Source organism: Cetorhinus maximus, chromosome 11 (genome assembly GCF_964194155.1).
Source record: "Cetorhinus maximus chromosome 11, sCetMax3.hap1.1, whole genome shotgun sequence".
NCBI lineage: Eukaryota > Metazoa > Chordata > Chondrichthyes > Lamniformes > Cetorhinidae > Cetorhinus > Cetorhinus maximus.
Window position 1 is genome coordinate 94,766,566 of NC_135889.1, and position 13,732 is coordinate 94,780,297.

Here is a 13,732-nt window from a genome sequence, read left to right on the forward strand (position 1 = left end):
GCTGTGCAAGTCATCATTTGACATCGAGATATCTCTGTGAAAGGACATGCGAAGCTTGCAAGTATGGCTAAACCTGTGAGAAAGTTAAAAGTATTGTCGATGGGAAAGAAGGTGAATTTGATACAACAAGTTGGAATACCGTGATTTGAAGTGGAAAATGGACATCACAAAGGATGGGAGACTCCACCATCGAGCTTGTCCACCATTATCAAATACAAGGCGAACATCTTTGAACAGTTTGACAAGTAGATATTCACTTCAGCAAGGAAGAGGACGAGAAGGGTTGCCTATCCTGATGTTGAAGAAGATCTGCTAACGTGCTTCAAGGCAGCCCAAGCAGAAAACGCTCCCATCTCTGGTCCAACCTTGCAAGGAAGGATAGTTGCCCTGACAAAGAAGCTGGGCCGCATAGAGTTCACCTGCAGCGACGGGCAGCTGGACCCGATTCAAGGCGAGGCATGCTAAGCAGAAAAAGATTTGAGGTTTTCCAGAGTGAACTCCTGACATTTTTCAATGCAAAGCTCTGGCCTTTTACAAGGTCAGGCCATTGTAAGGTATGAACAAGCTGAATAAATACTTCACATGTTTACAGCTTTACTGTGTTTTCATTTGGCATTTAAATTTGTTGTTTTTTTGACATAGATTGCATTTGTGGACATATCAGGTTACATAGAGATGCATTCATGTGAAAACGGGGCCTCCTCACCTGTCACGAAGCTCCGCTTAGCAAAAGTTTGTGGGTGTATCCCCTGAGATTTGACTCAACGAGATTTTACTGTAATAGATGGTACATATTTATGCAATTGTCTTTCAACATTTGGGAGTCATTACTATGATTTGAAAATGAGATTGCACACTATCAGTTCTCACTTATGATCCACGGTACATCTCCATTTGATGTTATTGCTATTAAAAGCTACTTTAAGGGGAGCTGTTTCTGATATTTTTCACAACATGTTGGACTTTGTGCTGATATCAGAAGACTGGAAAATTGCTAATGTTCTGATTATTAGAAAGGGTCAGGACATTAGCTTGTGGATTAAAGACCTATTCATTTGACACCAATTAGGTAAATCAAAATCATGGTCAACATGAAGTTATAGAATACTGTGCTGGTTAGGTGGATTGGATTAGCTACGGTGTGAGAGTGTGTGCCCTATGATGGACTCGTGTCCTGTCCTTGGTGTATAACGCCTAACGCCCATTGCCTGTCAGATTAGGCACTGACTCCCCACGACTCTGAATTGGATGAAGCGGTCCTGGGAAAGTGAGCGAGTGAGTGAGTGGTCAGCTTTAACTAATGTATAGTAATTTCTTGAATGGCAATTATTTACTATTGAAAAGCGTATGGCAAATTCAATTATTACATAATAGAAGATGTACTGTTGAATAAGATGGAGCAAGTTTCTTTTGCATAGCATAGGTAACCAGATGTTAAAGGCATGGTCACCTTGTAAAACAGCAATCATCTAGGAAAAGAATATTTTAAAATCTGCAAATAGATTAAGTAATTGCCCAAAAGAGGCAATTAACTACTCATGGCACTTCATAAAACATTGATGAAACTTCGTATGAAATATTTCCAGTGTTCATGAATTTATAGGAAGTTAATAGCAGATTCCATTTTCTACATTACTAAATACTATGGCAGCCTTCTCTATCATAAGACAATAGTTTGTGCCTTGGTCATCAACCCTGGGTTTGGCATTGCTTGGTGTGCCTTAGGAGTCCCACTCTGGCATGGCAGTCTATGCCACATTTGCTGTAGAGGGTGACAGTGGCTGAGAAAGTGCAAGATTCGCTGGCCTCTGTTTTCTCTGGGCCCTCTTCTCGGCCAGCTGAGCTTTTCGTTACTGCCCACCTCTTCTTCCAGTGCCCTTCAAAAGAGTCAGCTGCCAAAGGTCACAGCTGTCAGAGACTGTCTCCCAAGTTGTCAGTGCCAATTGACTACCATCTTCAGATCTTGCTTGCAGGTGTCTTTGTAGTGGAGGAATGGATACCTAGGAAATTGTCAGTGTCAGGAAGATATATTAATTTTCATAATGTTATTGGAATTTATTGTCAAGTAGAACAATAATGGGGTCTCTGCAGAGTAATAGTGGGGGTGGGGTGGGGGGGGGAGGGTGTGTGTGTGTTACTTAATTGAATTAAAGGCAGCTGGTCTCAAGGCTTTGATGTATTAGAAGAGAAGCTAGATTTGTAATGTTAAGTAGGTAAACATGGGGGGACATTTTAGAATGTAAGGTGTAAAGGGAACATTTGCATTTTTAAATAAACCAAACTAGTTTGAATTCAAAAGAGGGGGGTGAAATGTTTCACCTAGCCAGGAGAAGTTAAGAAACAATGTGTTTATTTTGACCAAAGATTACTGGTAAAATTGGTACTATGAGAGATTTTTATTATTAGAGAGGTAGAGTCCAAAGAAAAAGTGAAACAATGGGAATTTGCATTCAAAGGGGAATATATGTATAAAAGAGAGAAGGCTGTGTGTAAGGGTATGCATTCTAAGATCTAAAACAAGTATGAAACGCCTCCAGCATGTAAGCCTCACTGACTACTATGAACTGAAGTTAAAAAAACTCACTCTGAACTGGATTGTTCACGGTTAAGTGTTTTTTTGCCTGGGTCCTTTAAAACCTGTGTCTTACTGTTGCCTTAAAGAAAGTGTAACTGGGAGTTATATTAAATAGGGGATTTAGACGTTATCATAGTTGTAATTTGTAGATCTATGTGTGCGCTTAAAATCATTTCTTCTATTAATAAAGGTTTAATTTAGTTTTGTAAGAAACCTATAAGACTCCGTGGACTTATTACTACTGAATTCAAGGCAACCATCTCGAAATTTATACAAATTGCAAAACAGTTATGGTAGTTGTTTCAAGTTTCCCTTTGGGATTTGAGCAGCTCAGCATTTACCATCGGCTATGTCATAACAACCAATTCGCCATACAGCAGGCCTTTGGGTCTACAGCCGTCATCCACCTGATGGAAGTGGTCAAGCCAGCGCAGATGTCATTGGCTAAGCAGTGAGTGTACGCTGATGGAATTAACACGCTCCAGAACTTCTGAACTAACAAGTGTAGCTTAATCCCTCCTTGTTGGGGAAAAACAAAACAGATTTGAGTGAATATACTGGCAAATATTTCATCTTGTGAAGGTCTAGGTATGAAGGACAGTAAATTCCGCACAGTTCATCAATATGGCAGATGTATTGAATCAGAAAATCCCAAAGCATTACCTATATTAGTGAAGGGCAGCAGATGGTAATCCTCCTCATTTGATTTCTAAACTTGTATATACACAAATGCATATCTAGGCATTTGTATACTGTTGACTAAATTAACTTGTTCCAGATTACCCGAGAAAAACCAGTTTGAAAGATTGTTTGTTAACCAGGCCAACCAACAGAAGGCTCACATTATCACTCAGTGAAGTGCAAATTGTTGCTTGCCAGATACATAGAGAAGTTATGAAGAATTAATTACCTTTGTGGTACATATTAATTACCATCACAAGGTAAAGTAATGGTGATCACCGTGAATCGGCAGAATCTAAATTATTGTAACTACTCAGCTGCATGCTTCACAATATTGCATAATTAGGGTTCACCCAGTAGCAATATGGTAATTACATTGATATCCATGATTACAGCCTTTGTGAACTTAAATTCATAGTCTATACTGATGGTCAATTTTTCTTAGTAGGCACCCAATATTAAGGCTTTCTTTTGATAACTTGAGTAACAAGTTGAATGGCATCAAACATTACTGCTTTTGTGGTGCTTTAGGGTCACCCGGAGGACATGTCTGTGGTGAGTGTTGTTTAGTCATTTTCCTCTTCCTAATTTAACTAACTTAGAATGAACTGTAACTTCCTTTGTTGAACTGTAACTTCCTTTGTTGACAGTATACTGTACTTTGCTTGGTGATTTGAAACCTAGGTTGTTGACAATGGATAGCTCTTCAAAGAGTCAACACAGTCACAATGGGCTGAATGAGCTCCTATGTTCTATGAAACCCATTTTAAACTTGCTCTGCCTTCAAAGATCCTAGAGCATTCTATCCTTTTAACCACTTTGCACATTCTGAAGTCTTCTCGTCGATTTGAGATTGTTGAAAAATAAATTCTGGGATTTGCAACTCTGAAAACTTACACTAAATCATAGAAAGTTTACAGCATAGGAAGAAGCCACTTGGCCTATTGTGTCTACACTGACGAAAAAACAAGCCACCCATCCTTATCCCACTTTCCAGCATTTGATCTGTAACCCTGCAGGTTATGGCACTTGAGGTGCCTAACCAGATACCTTTTTAAATGACTTCGGGGTTTCTACCTCTACTACCCTTTCAGGCAGTGAATTCCAGACCCCCACAGCTCTCTAATATTTCTACCAACGACTTTAAATCTATGTCCCCTAGTGACTGACCTCTCTGCTAAAATAAACAGGCTCTTCCAATCCACTCATCCAGCTCCTCACAATTTTGTACATCTCCATAAAATCTCCCCTCAACCTCCTCTGTTCCAAGGAGAACAACCCCAGCCTTATTCAATCTTTACTCATAGCTGCAATTTCCAGTCCTGGCAACATCGTTGTAAATCTCTTACATCCTTTCTGTCATGAGGCGACCAGAACTGTACACAGAACCCAAGTTGTGGCCTAACTAATGTTTTGTATAGTTCCAGCATAACCTCCGTGCCCTTGAATTCTTTACCTTGGCTAATAAATGAAAAGACTCCATATGCCTTCTAACCACCTTATCAACCTGTCCTGACTACTTCAGGGATCTGTGCACATTCACTCCCAACGTGTCTCACTTCCTCTACAACTCTCAGTATCCTCCCATTTATTGTGCAATCCTTTGCCTTGTTTGACCTCCTCATCTGCCCTAATCTCTCCTTATGTGACACAGTGGCAAATTTTGTTTGATAACATTCATATGAAGTACCTTGCATTGTTTTACAATGTTAACTATGCTATATAAATGCAAATTGTTTTCATTTTCTTTTAATCAGTAGTGTTTGTAGTCGGCTGTTCCAATAAAAGTTACAACATCTTAGATAAAGTTTTACTATTAGTTGTCAACAATTTTGCCTCATTCTGCTCTACTTTCTACATTAACAGTGCTTTGTTACAGCTCACTGATTCCAGCCAGTTCATTTGACACGTTTGACTGACATTTTCCAGTTTTAAAACTTGCAGAGCATGTCTAAGAATCTTTCCTGTAACAGATATTTTTAAAATGTTCTTTTCTAGCTCTTGTGTCCACAGTGAAGGGTTAGTGAACTGAATTATGCTGATGGACCCACCAGGTCTTGTTTCAGTGGCATAGAGTACTCCTTAAAATCCACCCTTGTTTTTGGCCAAATTACCTTAAGATGCCTTTACTCCACTAGAGTTTAATTAGGGTCATAGAGTTATACAGTACAGAAACAGGCCCTTCAGCCCATCGCGTCCATGCCGGCCATCAAGCACCTATCTATTCTAATCCCATTTTCCAGCACTTGGCCCGTAGCCCTGTATGCTATGGCGTTTCAAGTGCTCATCTAAATACTTAAATGTTGTGAGGATTCCTGCCTCTATCACCCCCTCAGGCAGTGTGTTCCAGATTCCAACCACCCTTTGGGTGCAAAAAATTCCCTCAAATTCCCTGTAAGCCTCCTGCCCCTTACCTTAAGTCTATGCCCCCTGGTTATTGACACCTCCGCTAAGGGGGAAAGTTTCTTCGCATCTACCCTATCTATGCCCCTCATAATTTTGTATACCTCTATCGGGTCCCCCTCCGCCTTCTCTGCTCTAAGGAAAACAACTCTAGCCTATCCAGTCTCTCTTCATAGGTGAAACGCTCCAGCCCAGGCAACATTGTTGTGAATCCCCTCTGCACCCTCTCCAGTGCAATCACATCCTCCCTATAGTGTGGTGACCAGAATTGCACGCAGTACTCCAGCGTTTTATACAGCTCCAACATAACCTCTCTGCTCTTATATTCTATGCCTCAGCTAATAAAGGCAAGTATGCCTTCTTAACCACCATATCTACTTGTGCTGCTGCCTTCAGGGACATGTACACCAAGGTTTTTCTGATCCTCTGTGCTTCCTAGGGTCCTACCATTCATTGTGTATTCCCTCCCACAATGCATCACCTCACTTCTCAGGATTAAATTCCATTTGCTAGTGCTCTACCCATCTTACCAGCCCATCTATATCGTCCTGTAATCTAAGGCTTTCCTCTTCACCTTTTACGACACCAACTATTTTTGTGTTTCACCTGTGAACTTGCTAATCATATCTCCATGTTCACGTCTAAGTCATTAATGTACATTACAAACAACAAGGATCTCTTAATCGCAATTCTTGCACAGTAGACTGTAAGCCCAAGTGTAAATGGCTCAGACTCAGCAATGGGTGATGGCAGAGATCTTTTTCATGGATTTCCTGGTCTACCGTTGGAACAAATTTTCCTCCTTGTTGGCCTCTAAACATAATGAACCGGTTCTGTGCATGTGTTTGCATCCTGACACAAAGTAGAATCATAGCGTGAACATGAAAGTGTCATAGAGGACTACAGCACAGAAAAAGGCCTTTCGGCCCATCGAGTCTGTGCCGGTCAAACAAGTACCTGACTATTCTAATCCCATTTTCCACCATAGCCTTGTATGCCATGGCATCACAAGTGCACATCCAAATACTTCTTAAATGTTATGAGGGTATCTGCCTCTACCACCCTTTCAGGCAGTGAGTTCCAGATTCCCACCACCCTCTGGGTGAAAAAATTCTTCCCCTCATCCCCTCTAAACCTCTTTCCCCTTACCTTAAATCTATGCTCCCTGGTTATTGATCCCTCCACCAAGGGGAAAAGTTCCTTCCTGTTTACCCTATCTATGCCCCTCAGAGTTTTATACACCTCAATCATGTCCATTTCAATCTCCTCTGCTCCAGGGAAAATAACCCCAGTCTGTCTAATCTCTCCTCATAACTAAAACTTTCCAGCCCAGGCAACATCCTGGTAAATCCCCTCTACACTCTCTCTAGTGCAATCACATCCTTCCTATAATGCTGTGGCCTAATCAGCATTTTATACAGTTCTAGCATAACCTCCCTGCTCTTATATTCTATGCCTCAGCTAATAAAGGCAAGTATCCCACATACCTTCTTAACCACCTTATCTACCTGTCCTACTACCTTAAGGTGGACATGCACACCAAGGTCCCTCTGATCCTCGGTACTTCCCAGGGTCCTACCATTCATCGTGTATTCCCGTGCCTTGTTTGTCCTGCCCTAGTGCATCACCTCACACTTATTCGGTTTAAATTCCATTTGCCACTGATCAACCCATCTGACCAGCCCGTCTACATCCTCCTGTAACCTGAGGTATCCTCCTCACTATTTACCACCCCACCAATTTTCGTGTTATCTGCGAATTTACTGCTCAACCTTCCTACATTCAAGTCTAAATCGCTTATATATACCACAAACAGCAAGGGACCCAACACCGATCCCTGTGGAACCCCACTGGACACAGGCATCCAGTCACAAAAACACCCCTTGACCATCACCCTCTGCTTCTTACACTCAACCAATTCTGGATCCAATTTGCCAAATTGCCTTGGATCCCATGGGCTCTTACCTTCGTTATCAGTCTCCCATGCGGGACCTTATCAAAAACCTTGCTGAAGTCCAAGAAGACTACGTCAAATGCATTGCCCTTGTCTACACACCTGGTCACCTCTGAAAAATTCAATCAAATTGGTCAGACATGACCTCCCCTTAACAAAACCATGCTGACTGTCCTTGATTAATCCCTGCCTCTCCAAGTGTAGATTAATTCTGTCCTTCATAATTGCTTCCAATAGTTTCCCCACTACTGAGGTTAGATTGACTGGCCTGTTAGTTCCCTGGTTTATCCCTTCCTCCTTTCTTGAATAACGGTACCACATTGGCTGTCCTCCAGTCCTCTGGCACCTCTCCTGTGGTCAGAGAGGTGTTGAAAATTATTGCCAGCCCCCCTGCTATCTCCTCCCTTGCCTCACCCAACAGCCTGGGATACATTTCATCCGGGCCTGGAGATTTATCTACTTTTAAGCCTGCCAGACCACTTAGAACCTCCTCCCTTTCTATGTTAATTTCTTTAATTATATCACAATTATAAGTGTGTGGATCTGTCTTAGCATCAAATTCCTTGGCTTGCTGAATGCATGTAGTTGTCTGATATGATACAATTATCTTGGGAACATAAGAACAGGAAAAGGATGTGCATGGCTGATCCGTCTCTTAACTCCATTTACCTGCCTTTCCTTCATATCCCTTAATAACCTTGCCTAACAAAAATCTGTCAATCTCCTCAGTTTTTAAATTTTCATTTGAGCTAGCCTCAGCAACTTTTTGGGAAGAGGGTTCCAGATTACTGCCATTTGCATGAAGAAATACTTCATGACCACCAATGGTTTAAGCTCTAATTTTAAGTTCGTGCCCATTTGTTTGGGCTGCCCACCAATAGAAATAGTGTCTCTCCCTATCCCTTGGTGCAATGTTCCCTGGTCCATCCTCAAACCAGATGGTAGTATAAACATGTGAGAGGGCACATAGGCTGTTCTCCTGATAATGGGACAAAAATAAGCAGGCTGTAAAACGCCTTTAGTTTACTTTGTTTCAAATTATTGGCGCTGAAGTTTTGCCCATCGGATCATGATTCATCCATTGAAATGATTTTTTTTGTTTACTTGGAGCTTTTAAGCCAGTCCAAGTAATGGTTTTCTGTGGGAATAAAATGCGATGCAAACCCATTATTGAACAGTTGTTTGTAAATTGGATAGTGGAATCTAACTCCTGGTGTCACTATCTGACAGGCAAAGATAACTTGGGAAATAGCCTCTTCTCATGCTGTGGTTTTTATCTTGGGCTGAGAAGCAAAGACTCCCCTCAAAGTTGCCTGAAGTAATAACATAACTACATGGGACAGTTTACTTTGTTTCACTAATTATCAACTTGATCTAACAACTTGAGGTTGTTGTTCCCAACCCTGTTCAATGATGGGTTTGCTTGGTCCCAACCCTGTTGAGGTGCAACCTGTATAGGTCCCACTTCCCCCAGAACTGGTCCCAATGCTACAAGAATCTATTTCCCTCCCTCTCAAACCATCCCTCTAGCTATGCATTCATCTGTTCTATCCTCCAATTTCCATACAGTACTATCATATGGCACAAGGAGTAATCCAGGGACTCTATCTCCTGCCAGTGCAAGGTGGCCGCCGACAGCACTTCTGCACATGCGTGCCTGTCAGTAAATGTACAGAAATCTACCAAGTTTGTGCGAGTGAGATATGTGTGGCATGCTTAAAATCTAGCACGGGTAAATCAAACAGCTTGCCGATCACAATACTTCATTCTGTTCTGCATTTCTTTTTAACAGAACAGAGCTTCACTTTAACTTGTCTCAGTTTATAAGGCTATGATTTTTTCCAGAGTTTGTGGTAGATTGCTGCCAGATATTTCACAGAATCTCGCAGTGCAGAAGAGGCCATTCAGCCCATCGAGTCTGCACCGACACGTGAGAAACACCTGACCTACCTACCTCCACCACCCTCCCAGGCAGCGCACTCCAGACCATCACCACCCTCTGGGTAAAAAGGTTTTTCCTCACATCCCCCCCGCCCCCCCCAACGCCAAACCTCCTGCCCCTCACCTTGAACTTGTGTCCCCTTGTGACTGACCCTTCAACTAAGGGGAACAGCTGCTCCCTATCCACCCTGTCCATGCCCCTCATAATCTTGTACCTCAATCAGGTCGCCCCTCAATCTTCTCTGCTCCAACGAAAACAACCCAAGTCTATCCAACCTCTCTTCATAATTTAAATGTTTCATCCCAGGCAACATCCTGGTGAATCTCTTCTGCACTCCCTCCAGTGCAATCACATCCTTCCTATAATGTGGCAACCAGAACTGCACACAGTCCTCCAGCTGTGGCCTTACCAAGGTTCTATACAACTCCAACATGACCTCCCTACTTTTGTAATCTATGCCTCGATTGATAAAGGCAAGTGTCCCATATGCCTTTTTCACCACCCCACTAACGTGTCCCTCCACCTTCAGAGATCTATGGACACACATGCCAAAGTCCCTTTGTTCCTCAGAACTTCCTAGTGTCATGCTTTTCATTGAATACTTCCTGGTCAAATTACTCCTTCCAAAGTGTATCACCTCACACTTTTCAGGGTTAAATTCCATCTGCCCATTTGACCATCCCGTCTATATCTTCTTGTAGCCCAAGACACTCAACCTCATTGTTAACCACCCGGCCAATCTTTGTGTCATCTGTAAACTTACTAATCCTACCCCCCACATGGTCATCTATGTCGTTTATATAAATGATGAATAATCATAATTTATTATGGTTTTGTACTAGGGATAAATTATTTTTGTATTGCACCATTGTTAGGTTTACACTTTTCGTAATTCCAAGACAAATGACAGTTCAAATAATAATGTAAACCACTGATAGGCTTTTTGATCTTTCGATATTTAAGTTATTTTATCACCAGTTGTTTTTCTTGGCATTGTTGCGCCAACCATATCAATAATGCTAGACTTGGGGTACTGAGTTTTCATACATATTTTGTATTGTCTGTAAATTGTTTTACAAGTGCTAGTAACTTAATGTTGCCGGAGCTGTGAAATTTCCAATTTCACGGCCAGTGATGACCGCAGATGTGCCCTGCTGCACATTGCGCTGCTAAAGATGGCATCCGTGCATATGACGATGCATATGCGGCGTTGGCAGTAAATGCAGCCCTGGGGATTACTGATTTTGAAGTCCTGCATGCTAGTCTCCTTCCTAGTTTCTTAAAACCTGTCTGCAGAACTACACCCCTCCTTCTGTGTGTATTATTGATACCAATATGGACCATGTCTGCTAGCTGTCACCCTTCCCCATCAGAGTGCTCTGCAGCCACTCAGTTGCACCCTTGACCCTAGCGCCAGGGAGGCAACATACCAGCCTGGTACCACATCTGTGGCTGAAGAAACTACTGGCTTGTCCCCTAACCATAGAATTCCTTATCATTGCTTACCCAATCTTCCTCCTGGCCCTGGACAGCTGAGCCACCCATGGTGCCTTGGACCTGGCTCTGGCTGCACTCTCATTAGCACTAGTTGGAGAGAGAGATGGACTTGGGGAATTCCTGCACGACCTGCCTGGCCCCCCTTGATTGCCTGGTGATCACTCATTGCCTGTCTGCCTGCATTCTCTGAAGTTGCTGGGTTACCACATCTAGAAACCTGGGGTAGACTTTTCGGGTCGGCGGGCCTGGGAACGGGCTTCCGCCCGTGATCGTCCCCCGACTGCAATTTCACGCTGGGGGATGGCCAGTTAACAGCCAAGGCAGTGTGAAAGTCGTGCTGAGGAGCTCAACGCTGCCAGGGCGGGGGTGGGAGGAGGGCAAGCACTGAAGTCAGTGCGGATGCGGGGGAGCACAGATGGAACGCTCCCTGAAGCTGCTTCAAGGAGCTGACGAATTTAAAATCAATAAAGACAGAATTTAAGATCCAGAAAAAATGTCCATGAATCAGAATGAGTCACCTGTGCATGGATGTTATAAAAATTCTATGCATAGATTTTTTAAAATTTAATTATGGTCGCCTTATCCCGCCCTTGGATGAGGTTCCCTGAAAAATGCAAGGGCTGCCTGGCTCATTCGCCAGTCTGCAAGCCATAAGGGCAGCAAAAAATCCCTGTTAATTGATTGTTAATTAATGACCCTAACAGGCCTCTTAATTGTCAGCAGGCGAGCTGCCGAATCTCGCATGCGCCCACCGACCGAAATATCGTGTGAGTGCGCAACGACGTCAGGACGCTCGCCCGACGTCATTGCTCGCTATTTCACGCTCGAGCGTCTTGGGTGCGCACCCGCATGCCAAGCGGAAAATTCAGCCCATGCTTGCCTCAAATCTCTGTCTCTTGAATGAAGCTCAGTGACGCTAGCTGTTGCTCAAGCTACTCCAACTGACAACACATCCTGCACTTGTAGTTGTCCGGAACATGAGAAGTGTCCTGGAGTTTCCATGTGGAGCAGGATTACAAAGAATATATGGTACAGAAACAGGCCATTCAACCCAACCAGCCCATGCCGGTGATCATCCTCCATTTGAGCCCCCTCCCATCTTTCCTTTTCTAAATCTATCACTGTAACCCTCTATTCCCTTCTCCCTCATATGCTTGTCTAGCTTGCTCCGAAATGCATTCATACTATTCGCTTCAACCAAGTTCCACATTTCCTCTAATCTTTATGTAGAGAAGTTTCTTCTGAGTTCCCTATTGGGTTTCTTGGTGACTATCTTATATTGATACCCTCTTGTTATGCTCTTCCCCACAAGAGGAAACATTCTCTCTGTATCCACTCTAAGAAAATTAATAACACTGTAAGTAAAAGGAGAAAATTAAATCACATGCAGCTTCTTTCAGGCTCAGGTGATACAAAGAGCTTGTGTCTGTCAAGGAGGCTGAGCTGAGACTCATAGACGTTTATAGCACAGAAGAAGGTCATTCGGCCTATCGTGTCCACACCAGTCAACAAAGATCTGACTACACTAATCCCATTTTCCAGCGCTTGGCCCATAGCCCTGGAGGCTATGGCAATGCAAGTGAATAGCTAAATACTTCTTAAATGTTTCGAGAGTTTCTGACTCAACCACCCTTTCAAACAGTGAGTTCCAGACTCCCACCACCCTCTGGGTGAGAACATTTCTCAATTCCCCTCTTAGCCTTCTACCTCTTACCTTAAATCTATGCCCCTTAGTTATTGAGCCATCCAATAATGGAAAAAGTGCCTTCCTATCCACCCTATCTAAGCCCCTCATAATCTTATACACCTCTATCGGGTCCCCTCTCAACCTTTGCTGCTTCAATGAAAACAACCCCAGCCTATCCAATCTTTCCTCATAGCTCAGACCCTCCAGCCCAGGCCGCATCTTGGTAAATCTCTGCGCACCCTCCAGTGCAATCACGTCCTTCCTGTAATGTGGTGACCAGAGCTGCACATAGTACTCCAGTCGTGGCCTGACCAGCGTTTTATACAGTTCCAACGTAACGTATTCTATACCTCGGCAAGTATCCCTTATGCCTTCTTAACCACCTTATCTACCTGCCCTGATCTATGGATATGGGCACCGAGATCCCTCTGATCTTTAGTACTTTCCAGGGTCCTACCATTCATAGTGTAACCCTTGCCTTGTTAGCCCTTCCAGAGTGCATTACCTCACTTTTCTGGGTTGAATTCCATTTGCCACTGCTCTGCCCACCTGACCAGTCCATTGATATCGTCCTGCTGTTTACAGCCAACCATCCACTATTTACCACTCTACCAATTTTCGTGCAAACTGTAAACTTCTTGACCATACCCCCTATATTTAAGTCCAAATCATTTATATACACCACAAACAGCAAGGGCCCCAGCACCGAGCCCTGTGGAACCCCACTGGAAATAGACTCCCAGTCACAGAAACATCCCTCTGCTTCTTGCCTCTCGACCAGTTTTGAATCCAACATGCCACTTTGCCTTGGATCACATGGGCTATTACTTTCTTGACCAGTCTGCCATGAGGGACCTTATCAAAAGCCTTGCTAAGGTCCATGTAGATCACATCAAATGCATTGCCCTCATCAACACTCCTGGTTACCTCCTCAAAAAAATTGAACACGTTTGTCAAACATCATCTTCCCTTAACAAATCCATGCTGACTATC

At 43.2% G+C, this 13,732-nt stretch overlaps 1 protein-coding gene across 9 annotated transcripts in view; it reads left to right on the forward strand.

Annotated features, from left to right (window-relative positions):
* Positions 1-13,732, forward strand: part of spopla (speckle type BTB/POZ protein like a) — a 237,044-nt gene that overhangs the window by 156,451 nt on the left and 66,861 nt on the right. Inside the window, exon 2 of one of the 9 annotated variants that reach the window (XM_078552490.1) lies at positions 643-787. The exons of the other annotated variants lie outside the window; for them this stretch is intronic. The gene's annotated coding sequence lies outside the window, so the exon portion shown is untranslated. The remainder of the gene's footprint in view (positions 1-642; positions 788-13,732) is intronic. 9 annotated transcript variants of the gene reach the window in all.